Here is an 11698-nt window from a genome sequence, read left to right as displayed (position 1 = left end):
CTCCAAGATTGAACCGATGTCGAGTTTTCGGGTTACCTCTTCTTTAGCAAACATGTTTCTGACCTCGGCTATTGGACGTTTCTTTTTCCTAACTAGTGGAAAGTTCGGATCCAGACTTATCTTGTGCACATCCACCTCAAAGGGAATACATGTCATGTACGAGTGCGACCATGTAAAATAATCGACGTTAGCTATAAAAAAATTAATAAATTCTGACATGAGTTCAGGATTGAGTCCTGTTCCCAAGTGGAATTTCCTTTCTAAGAATTCTTCGAACAAATCCACTTGCTCGAGTACTTCTGCAGTGGATTTGGTTGTGCTTGTCTCCTCTGGTACCTGAAAGTATCTCGGCACCTGGTGGGCTTCTGATGACTCCTCGCCTTTATCATCTTCATTTGGCAAGGGAGAAGGCGCCGGTTCCTGCAATTGCTATTTGCTGGGCTCCTTCCCTTTGCTGCTAGAAATCGACACTGCATTAATCTCTCTTGCTGCCGGTTGATCTCCTCTTATCTGCTTAATTCTTTCTGGGTCGGGAATTTCAATAGTTGATGATATGTTGAGGGCACAACCTTTATCTCATATATCCACGGCCTTCCGAGGATTATGTTGTAACTCATGTCGCCATCTACTACTTTGAATAAGGTGGTCTTGGTCACCCCTTTGGCGTTTGTGGGCAGCAGGATCTCTCCTCGGGTTGTCACACTTACCAAGTTGAACCTAGCAATGAGCTTTGTTGCCGGAATGATGCTTCCAGTTAACTTTGTTGGTTCCAGCACTATCCATTGAATAATGTTGGCCGCGCTTCCTGGGTCAACCAAAACACTCTTAATCTTGAAATCTAAGACACAGAGAGAAATTATTAGGAAGCCATTATGTGGCAGAAGAAGTCCGTCGACGTCTTCCTCCATGAAGGTGATGTCATCTTCCGTGACCTCCCGAAGTCTCTTATTGTGGGTTACTAATATCTTTATTTTCTTGGTGGTTGAGAAGGTTACACCATTAAATTTCATTCCACCCGAAAATCATGTTGATAGTTAACCGAGGGGAGTCTTCTGCTATTTCGAAGGCTCCACATTATCCCCGCTACGACCGTAATTATTCTTGGCTCGGTCTCTCAAGAACTCCCTGAGATGGTCGTTCTTCAACAACGTCGCCACCCCTTCGCGCAGATGCTGGCATTCCCCAGTTCTGTGGCCGTGAGTCCCATGATATTTGCACCATAAGTTAAGATCCCTTCGGCTAAGGTTAGATCTGATTGGCCTCGAGAACCGCACTTCTTTGATATTCCTCATCACCGATACTAACTCCACTATGCTGATGTTAAAGTTGTAATATGATATCCTAGGATACATGGAATCCTAAGTTCCTGATGTCTCCTTTTCTTGTAACGACTTGTTGCTCTAGCGACGGTCAGTCCTTCTATCGGGAGCGAACATATCCAATGACCGGAACCCTTTGCTGCCGCATCTTTTAGTTCTCTCGTATGGCCAGAAATGACCTTTAGAAGATCGCCGATCCATATCGAAATCACTTTTGAACATATCTTGGTTCTTGTCTCGGTATCGCCCCTTGGTTGATGTTGGGAACTCGAGATGATCGTCTTCTATCTTTATTTTCGACTCATAATGATTATGGACATCTGCCCATGTGGTCGCTTGGAATTTGAGTAGGCTTTCCTTCAGCTTTCGGGAGGCGTCATAACTCCTCGGATTCAAACCCTTTGTGAAAGCCTCTGCTGCCCAATCATCTGGTACCGCCGGTAGCAACGTCCTCTCTTTCTGGAATCTGATCACAAATTCTCGCAATAATTCAGATTTAGCTTGCGAAATCCTTAATATGTCTGCCTCCCTGGCTTGGACCTTCCTATCCCCGACATGGGCCTTTATGAATGAATCTTTAATCATTACAAAAGAGTCAATTAAATGCTCGGGTAAGAGTGAATACCATGTCAGGGCCCCCTTCGTGAGGGTTTGACCAAACTTCTTCAACAAGATCGATTCGATCTCATGTTGATCCAAATCATTCCATTTTAAAGCCGTGGTGTAGGCTGTGATGTGCTCCTGCGGATCCGAGGTCCTATCGTATTTTGGTATGTCCGCCATTCTGAACCTCTTCTGAATCAACTCCGGTGTTGCGCTCGGTTTAAATGGAAATTGCGTCTATTTCTTCTTTCACGGCCCAGAAACCAACTAGTCGTGATGGTACCTAACCCAACCCGTTAGGTAAGCTAAATGATAGTCAACACAACTCAATTAGGATAACAATAGTCAATAAATGAAATAACTGAACTTTCTATACAAAATCCCAAGGATTGGTAGTACAAGTCATGAGCTTCTAAGACATAGAATTTACAAACTGGTACGAAATAAATACATCATCTGTTCGAAATATACATAAACAGATTTACAAATCTAAAGATACCAAGAACAAGAAGCAGCAACTATAAACGGAACGCAGGTACATCTTTAATGCCAGCTCCCGTCATGCACAGCAACATCAGCTCCAAAATCTACACGCAAGGTACAGAAGTGTAGTATGAGTACAACCGGCCATATATACTCAATAAGTAACAAACCTAACCTTAGGTTGAAAGCAGTGATGAGCTTGAAAAAAGGTCACTGCCCAACACCAATAGCAAATATCAACTCATAATAATATAATGGAGAGAGTAAAAGTAACAACTCAAAAGATATCATACTCAGCTCGTTCACGGTTATGGAAAAGTAGGCATGCTTTCCATGTATAACTGTAAAGTCCAAATATTACAACTGAAAACCAACTAAACATGAGTTTATCAAAAAGAACTGTATTGCCAATTCAGAATACCAGATTAAAATTTTTGTTTACCGATTAGCATGAGGAAAATGCATCTCTATGCCTACATGTCAATATACATGTCAAGTCATTAATTATCATATACCATCTAGCATGAGGAATATACATCTCTATGCCTACATGTCAACTCATCAATTATCGTATACCGTCTAGCATGAGGAATATATATCTCTATGCCTACATGTCAAATGTACATGTCATATCATAAATGTTACTGTACCGTCTAGCATGAGGAAAGTGCACCTATATGCCTACATGACAAGTATGCATGTCAAATGAATGATTTCACAATGATAATCCAAGTTACTCTCACCCTCAACATACTCAAGCTTTCTATTTCAAATTCCCACTTCATCACACACACAAAAAAAATCACTGAGCATTATACGGGTGCCTGACTCATAAGCCCCTCGCCAAAGCACGTGTATATATATCACTGTGCCTGCGCTCACTGTTGGTATGTCATACTTCGGAGGGGCGGCTCCTGCCCAAGCTCTAATCAAAAGCCTATAAGGCCGACTGCGACATGCAACCCGATCCACAATAATAATAAAGCCAATAAGTCCTACTATGGTGTGCAGCCCGATCCACAATATATTAATAAATAATAATAAAGCTAGTATGGCCTGCTGTGGCGTATAGCCCGCTCCACAACAACACTCTCAACTCGACTCTACGGCCCACCTCAGTCATCAACCTTTCAAGTCTCAAGGCTTACAATCTCATACTACTCAGCCCGACAACTCCACATATGAAAAAACAATGATAACATGATATGTAATAATGAATGATTAACAAAGACTGAGATATGATATGCAAATTAAGAACCATGACTGAGTTTATAACTACAGTTAAATCAGATAACTCAAAACAACGGAAATAGTTCATTAGGCCTCAACCAAATAATCACATAGCCTAAACATGTCTTATAACGTGATTCACAACTCATATAATCAAACAAGTAAGGAGAACATGGATGTAACAAGATATAAAAACAAACCAAGTCTGGTCATAGTTTAATAGTCAACTTGAATCATGATTACCCCCGGGCGCGCCCACACGCTCATCACCTAGCATGTGCGTCACCCCAATACATCTCATATAACATAGTTCCCAGGGTTAAATACCCTCAAATCCAAGTTTATACTTGTTACTTACCTCAAACAAGACAAATTCAATACGATCAAGCCAAACAATACTCTAGAAATGCCACCCCGCGCGTATCAACCTCCGAACGACTCAAAACTAGCCGAAAGCAACTCAAAAATATCAAATAATGTCATAGAAAACAAACCCAAATGATAAAGGTCAAATATTTAATAAATTACTCAAAGATAACCAAAAGGTCAAACCCAGCCCCTACCTCGGAGCCTGACAAAACTCATACATTACGATAACTCATTAAAATACGAGTCCAACCATACTAATTTTACTCAAATTTGACTCTGAATCGATGTTCAAAACCCAATTATTCACTTTAGAAACGTTTTAACAAAACCCCCAATTTCTCTTGTTAAATCCCATGGTTTGATGTTAAATTTAGTGATGGATTCATGTAAATCTCGTAGATATATGTTAAAATCACTTACCCTAAGCTTGTAGATGAAGTTCTAGGTTGAAACCCTTCAAAACCGATCTCCCAAGTCTTTAAATGGTGAAGAATGAAATAAAAGTCCAAAAGTTCCATTTATATACAAAAAACCTGATCTCACACAGTGGTGAACACACTTCCAAGTTTTGGGGTCGCAATCCAAATTGTGCGGTCGCACTCCAGTAGAAACAGCATCAGTAGTTTTTAGTAAATTGGCCATAACTTTATATACAAATGTCCAAATGACTAACATTTTAATTTTCTGGAAACTAGACTCAAAGGGCTAACAATTTCATATTTGGATGATCCCCAAATTCCTCATAGATTGTGTGATATAAGCTTCCGAAATCAGACAAACAAACCTGTAGATTTCCTGTTGTGGCCCTCAATGCGGTCTGCACTTTGGCCATTGCCTCAGCACTCCAAAAGTGTCCTCAACACTCCAAAAAGTGCTTTTCGCACTTCTACATCTACACATCATCAAAGTGCCGAAATGTCAAAACTTATTAAAACTCACCCAAACCTCTCAGGACCTTGTCCAAACATACCAATAAGTCCCAAAACCTAATACAAACATACTCGAGGCCTCAAATCACACATAATAACATAAAAATCACGAATCACACCTCAAATCAGACTTAATAAACTATTTCAAAATTCCAAATTCCAAACTTACGCCGAACCATATCAAATCAACTCGGAATGACCTCAAATTGTCTACAAAAGTTCCAAATGACATAACAAACATATTCCAACTCACTTAACAATAATCTGAACTCGATAACATCGAAGTCAACTCTTGGTCAAACTTATGAACATTCTAAACCTTCAAATTTCCAACTTTCGCCAAAAAGTGCTGAAACCTTCTAGAAACATCCAAATGCAAATGTAGGCATACGCCCAAGTCAAAAATCACCATCCGAACCCACGGGAACCATCAAAATTCCGATCTGGGGGTCAAATACACAAAAGTCAAACTTGGTCAACTCTTCCAACTTAAAGCTTCTAAGATGAGAATCATTCTTTCAAATCAATCCTGAATCACCTGAATACCAAAACCGACAATACACACAAGTCATAATACATCATACGGAGCTACTCATGCCCTCGAACCATCGAATGGAGTGCAAATGCTCAAAACAAACGGTCAGGTCGTTACATTCTCCCCCACTTGAACATACGTTCGTCCTCGAACGTTCCAAGAGATTTTCCAAAGCCATCAAATCACTGTGTAAACTCACTGTGCATATACTCGGGGGTATCCCATGCCATCCCAATCCATATAAGTCTGTCAACTCAATGTAGCCGAAGATTCTTCCTTCAACCTTAGTCCATAAACTTTGGAACCTAATTTTTAACATCCGTAATCCATTACAAGACCCGATTCTCACATCTATACACTGTATAAGTCTGAACACGCTTGTATCAAGTCAAACAACCATAACCCAAGATGTAATCACATGATATACCACATAACTCAAATACTCATAGCTATAACCCAAGATGTAATCACATGATATACCACACAACTCAGATACTCATAGCTATAACTTCCGGCCACATTAGCTGCTCAACAACGAATCTGGTACCAGTAACAAACCTCATATCTAATAAAAACTTTGTTCTAACTCTTCGTACACTGCCAATGATGTATGAAACATGAAGAGACTCATAACCACCCATCAAATCAACAAGTCATGGAGTTCCCTCGCCGAACAAATGGCCCAATTCTAAAATGATTGGTGGCACTATTCTTTCAAACCTACCGTAATCAAATCTGATAGCAACCATTCTAGGTCCAATGACCTCATCTCATCAAATACAAGCTGCCCACTGACATGCTACACTAATACAACCCCAAGACACAAACTGTGTAATCCGTGCACTTATAAACAACAACTGGAATGCCCCCAAAATGGAAGATGACTCAAATGAGAGAATCGTTCTGCCAGCTCAACAAATACCACCACAAGCACTATGGTATGAATCTATCACATAAAGTAGAACCAAAACACACGAAATCAACACAAAGAATCATATCCCAACATAACCCTGTCATAGTGCGTGATCCAAACCAAACACTGGTCCACATGAAATACCTTAAGCCTTAGTGCTCAAATCAACAACCACACGCAAATCAACATCAAGTACACGAAGTGCATGACCATAACCGTGGAGGAACGAATAACACACTATACCATAACCCTGGAAGATCATAACCAAGGTGCAATCAACTATTCAACACCCCAAGAACCATCTCGCTCAAATTTTTCCATAACACTAAGACAAGCGCACCATGTGTGCAAGTAAGCAATATATCACAACCCATTGTAGCATAAAAGAGTAACACATAGAACATATCAGAAGACGAACAAGCTCAACTCAAACTGAATGGCACACCCCTCAACAATAACAGTGATGAGTCAACAAATCCAACCCGATGTAGATTACACGTCCTCATTAAGCCTACCAATGGGCCCTCAAATCAACTCCGGTCGTCCACAAATAGATAAATAACCCTCCAAAAGTCCACAATAACCTAACCATCATACATACTACTAGCTGGCTAACATTTTCCATAGTTTCAGAGTCCGCAACCACAAAACAATCTGCTTCAGAGAACTCTAGTATCCAAATCCCAAAAATACCGAAATCACTATATCCGATCCCAACTCGACCGCTCAAGAGATTGACATATCCTTCATACAAAATCATCTCACGAGGAATACTTCTATAATTCTTTTGTGCCACATAACAAAATCTGAACATCAGTAGTCGATCAACCAGGTGATTACCCTAATACACATCAAGCATCTGCAAGTCAAAATACAGTGCGCCCTTCTGAAATAAACACTCTTCTTGAGTGATACCAAAATAGTACTAGCGTTCTTCTAAACATCTGAACCTCTCCGTGCTATCTAGACATTTCTTCGAACGGAACCGCAACCTTGTACATGCACATCTTAATCACACATGATGCACCGCCTCTATCATGCCATCAAATAAAATACGCGAATCCAGTCATCAACTCTGATCCACAAGCAGGAGTACATACTCAATCAGTCACAAATCTATTACTTGACTCCCATCCATGAGAAAATCACAACATGCAACATACCCCACATACCTACAGAAAATATCCATCCCAAGCCGTGGTAGTAATTATCGAGAACTCTACGAAGCCCATTTGCACATAACCAAGCCATCAGAACTGAATCCCTCTAAATCAACCAAGCCATGCAGGCCGCCAAACTCAAGAATATTGCCACAAAACATCGGTAAAGCCTCACCAGATCATAAGAACCCAAAAGAACCGATCATTCCCATTACCATGTCGATCTAAACCACTACCAAGATGATCGATTTCTTCGAGTTTCATTCCGAATTGCCTTCAAATTAACACGCTTTTTGCCAGAACACTAGGATCCTCAACCAAAACTTGCCACACGAGATCCTAGCATGAAACCATATTGGCATAAAGCCTTAAGTCCTTGTATTCCCTATTAAGCACCCCAAAGTACCACAACTACGATACCCACACTGAGGAGGCCTTCTGTGAATCTGACGTTGTTTCCTTAACCTCTTTGATGCTAAAATGTAGAATCTATAATGATATAAAAATACTGCGGGTCCCAATACCATCTGATGCAATCTCAGATCTTAGCCTTTTATAATTCCCAAAATTCCTCAAATGCCATATATGAATCTTGAATCCATTAAAACCTCCTCAAGGGTCCTCCACCCTATCCAAATCTCAAATGCGCCGCCAAAACGAGCGAAACGACCTATGCTCCATTAGCACACCAACATCCAAATAAGTAATCCATACCTCTAAGAAACCGAGTGAATCCCTTTTCTTAGTACATTACATCCATCATGAACAGAAAACCTAAACCATTCCAAGACTTCCATATATCCATAAGGTGTAATACGTCATGCATCCAAAAATTCCCTTGCTTAAGTCATCCTCAAAACCAACCTCTGCAAGTTATAACCGATCCACAAGTATGCCTCAGACCGAAACCAATACAACACATAGCCATGCAATCAAATCGTCGATAGCAGAATCCCCTACTTGGCTCGAAGCCATAAAACAAAATATCCGATAACCAACAATTTCTTTACTTCATAAATGCCACGATCGCGCACTGTAATTCAATTAAATCCTTCATAAGCTCATGTAACACAAATCATAAAGCACCTCAAATCATCTAATAAGCTCACATTCACCCTCGTGAAAGTCAATCCAACTTCCTCAAGCCATCCAAATTCAAATTACAACACATATAGCCCACTGGTAGAAAGAAACTCTTCACACAACATCATAACGATCACACATCCGTAGACCACCCCGGAGGAGATAACCCATCTGCTTAGCCTCAAATAGGCATTTAACTATGCCCTACCATGTCCATAACCATCATGCAATCAGTTAATCTTCCCGAGTCTAAACTCGTCAACAAGTCATAAGAATTCACTTTATCCCATAACTGGACAACATGAAAGATCCCTCAACACGATCATAACTCGAGACTGTACAACACATCAAAATAGAAATCAAGCATCCAATAGTCCTTTTTACATCCCAAGCAACCGGGTAAGAAAGGTGGGGAACATCGGCCTCACACAAAAAGTCTCATCACATCAAATCCATCTAAACACATCCCGTCGTCACCTCATATTCATTATATAGCTATCCAACCTCTCACCGAGCCATAAATCCTGCTCCTAGGGTTACTACCGCACATATAATCCCAAAAGAACATGCTCACATAACTTAAACCACCGAGCCCAAACTGCGGTCAAACCTGGCCCCAAGTCTTCCAGACTGGCCCATCACAAAAACACATAAAATACATCTCGCACCTCATCCATGGAATCACAAGCTGTCGATGCACAGCTAATACCGAGCACTCACATAACATACGAGTGAGTGAAAGGAATTGAGAGAGATACACTTCAAGCTAAATCAATGTCGCACGATAAAGAGAGTAAGATGGGAAGTTTATCATAAATGCCTTGTGGCCTCTCAAAGATAGGTATGGACTTCATCATACTGATCTATAAGACTCTACTAGACACTTGCTCATGACTCGCAGAACCTATGAACCTAGAGCTATGAGACCAACTTGTCACGACCCAAAAGCCAGCTAGTCGTGATGGCACCTAACCCAACCCGCTAGGTAAGCCAAATGATAGTCAACAAAACTCAATTAGGATAACAAGAGTCAATATGAAATAACTTAACTTTCTGTACAAAATCCCAAGGATTGGTGGTACAAGTCATGAGCTTCTAAGATTTAAAATTTACAAACTGATACGAAATAAATACATCATTTATTGGAAATATACATAAACAGATTTACAAATCTAAAGCTACCAAGAACAAGAGGTAGCTATAAACAGAACGTAGGTACTTCTTCAAAATCTGCATGCAAGGTGCACAAGTGTAGTATGGGTAAACCCGACCCCATGTACTCAATAAATAACAAACCTAACCTTGGGTTGAAAGTAGTGACGAGCTTGGAAGAAGGTTAGTGTCCAACACCAATAGCCAATATTAACTTATAATAATATAATATAGGCAGTAAAAGTAACAACTCAAAAGATATCATACTCAATTCATTCACGGTTATGGAAAAGTAAACATGCTTCTCAAGTATAGCAGTAAAGTCTAGATATTACAGCTGGACTTTACATGACTTTATCAAAAAGAGCTATATTCCCAATTCACAACACCAGATAAGAATTTTTGTTACCAATTAGCACGAGAAAAATGCATTTCTATGCCTACATGTCAATATACATGTCAAGTCGTGAATTATCATATTCCGTCTAGCATGAGAAATATACATCTCTATGCCGATATATTAATATACATGTCAAATCATCAATTATCGTATACCGTCTAGCATGAGGAATATATATCACTATGCCTACATGTAATGTCATAAATGTTACAGTACCGTCTAGCATGAGAAAAGTGCACCTCTATAAATCTTTAGTATATTGACCATAGATTTTTGTACTAATGTAAAATTGAAAAATAATTTAATTTTATAAAAACTAGACTCAAAGGGATATAACTTTCATTTTTGGATCATCCCCAAATTTCACATAGATTGTGAAATATAAGCTTCCGAAGTTAGACCAAAAAACCTGCAGATTTCCTGTTGCGGCACTCAGTACGGTCCGCACTTTGGCCATTTCCTCCGCACTTGGGGGTTTGTAGCCGCAAATAAGGCTTTGCCTCAGCACTCCAAAAGTGCCCTCAACACTTCAAAAAGTTCTCTCCTCACTTCTACTTCTCCAGGACATCATCAAAGTGTCGAAATGCCAAGACTTATTAAAACCCACCCGAACCTCTCAGGACCCTGTCCAAATATACCAATAAGTCCCAAAACCTAACACGAACCTACTCGAGGCCTAAAATCACACATAATAACAAAAAAATCATGTATCACACCTCAAATCAAGCTTAATGAACTATTTCAAACTTTCAAATTCCAAACTTACGCTGAACCATATCAAATCAACTCAGAATGAACTCAAATTTTGCACACAAGTTTCAAATGATATAACAAACCTATTTTAACTCCCGGAAGAATAATCCAAACTCGATAATATTTAAAGTCAACTCCCGGTCAAACTTATGAACATTCCAAACCTTCAAATTTTCAACTTTCACCAAATAGTGCTGAAATATTCTAGAATCATCCAAATGAAAATCCGGGCATACACCCAAGTCAAAATTCACCATCCAGACCTAAGGGAACCATCAAAACTCCGATCCGGGATCAAAGACACAAAAGTAAAACTTGGTCAACTTTTCCAACTTAAAGCTTCTAAGATGAGAATTATTCTTCCAAACCAATCTTGAATCACCTGAAAACAAAAATCGACGATACACACAAGTCATAATATATCATACGAAACTACGCATGCCCTCGAACCATCAAATAGAATGCAAATTCCCTAAATGACCGGCCGGGTCTTTACATCTTCAAATCTGGGCTTTTCAAAACTGGTGGTGCGCTCGAAGTCTGATCCATTCGGGCATGAAACTCCTTCGCATTTTGATCCATCTGTTTGTTCATTTCCCTCATAAATCTCATGAGCTCGATTTCGAAGTGCTCATTCCTGTTATCGTTACCAGATCCACTATCGGCCCTTTCGGCACCGTCGAAACCGACCTTATCCCTTGGGGGATTGTTGTCAACTCTTTGAGCCATTTGATTTGTAGGAACACTGGAGGAATCAGGCCCCTTCCGT

This window comes from Nicotiana tomentosiformis, chromosome 10 (genome assembly GCF_000390325.3).
Source record: "Nicotiana tomentosiformis chromosome 10, ASM39032v3, whole genome shotgun sequence".
Lineage (NCBI taxonomy): Eukaryota > Viridiplantae > Streptophyta > Magnoliopsida > Solanales > Solanaceae > Nicotiana > Nicotiana tomentosiformis.
Note: the sequence above shows the minus strand (reverse complement) of the source record.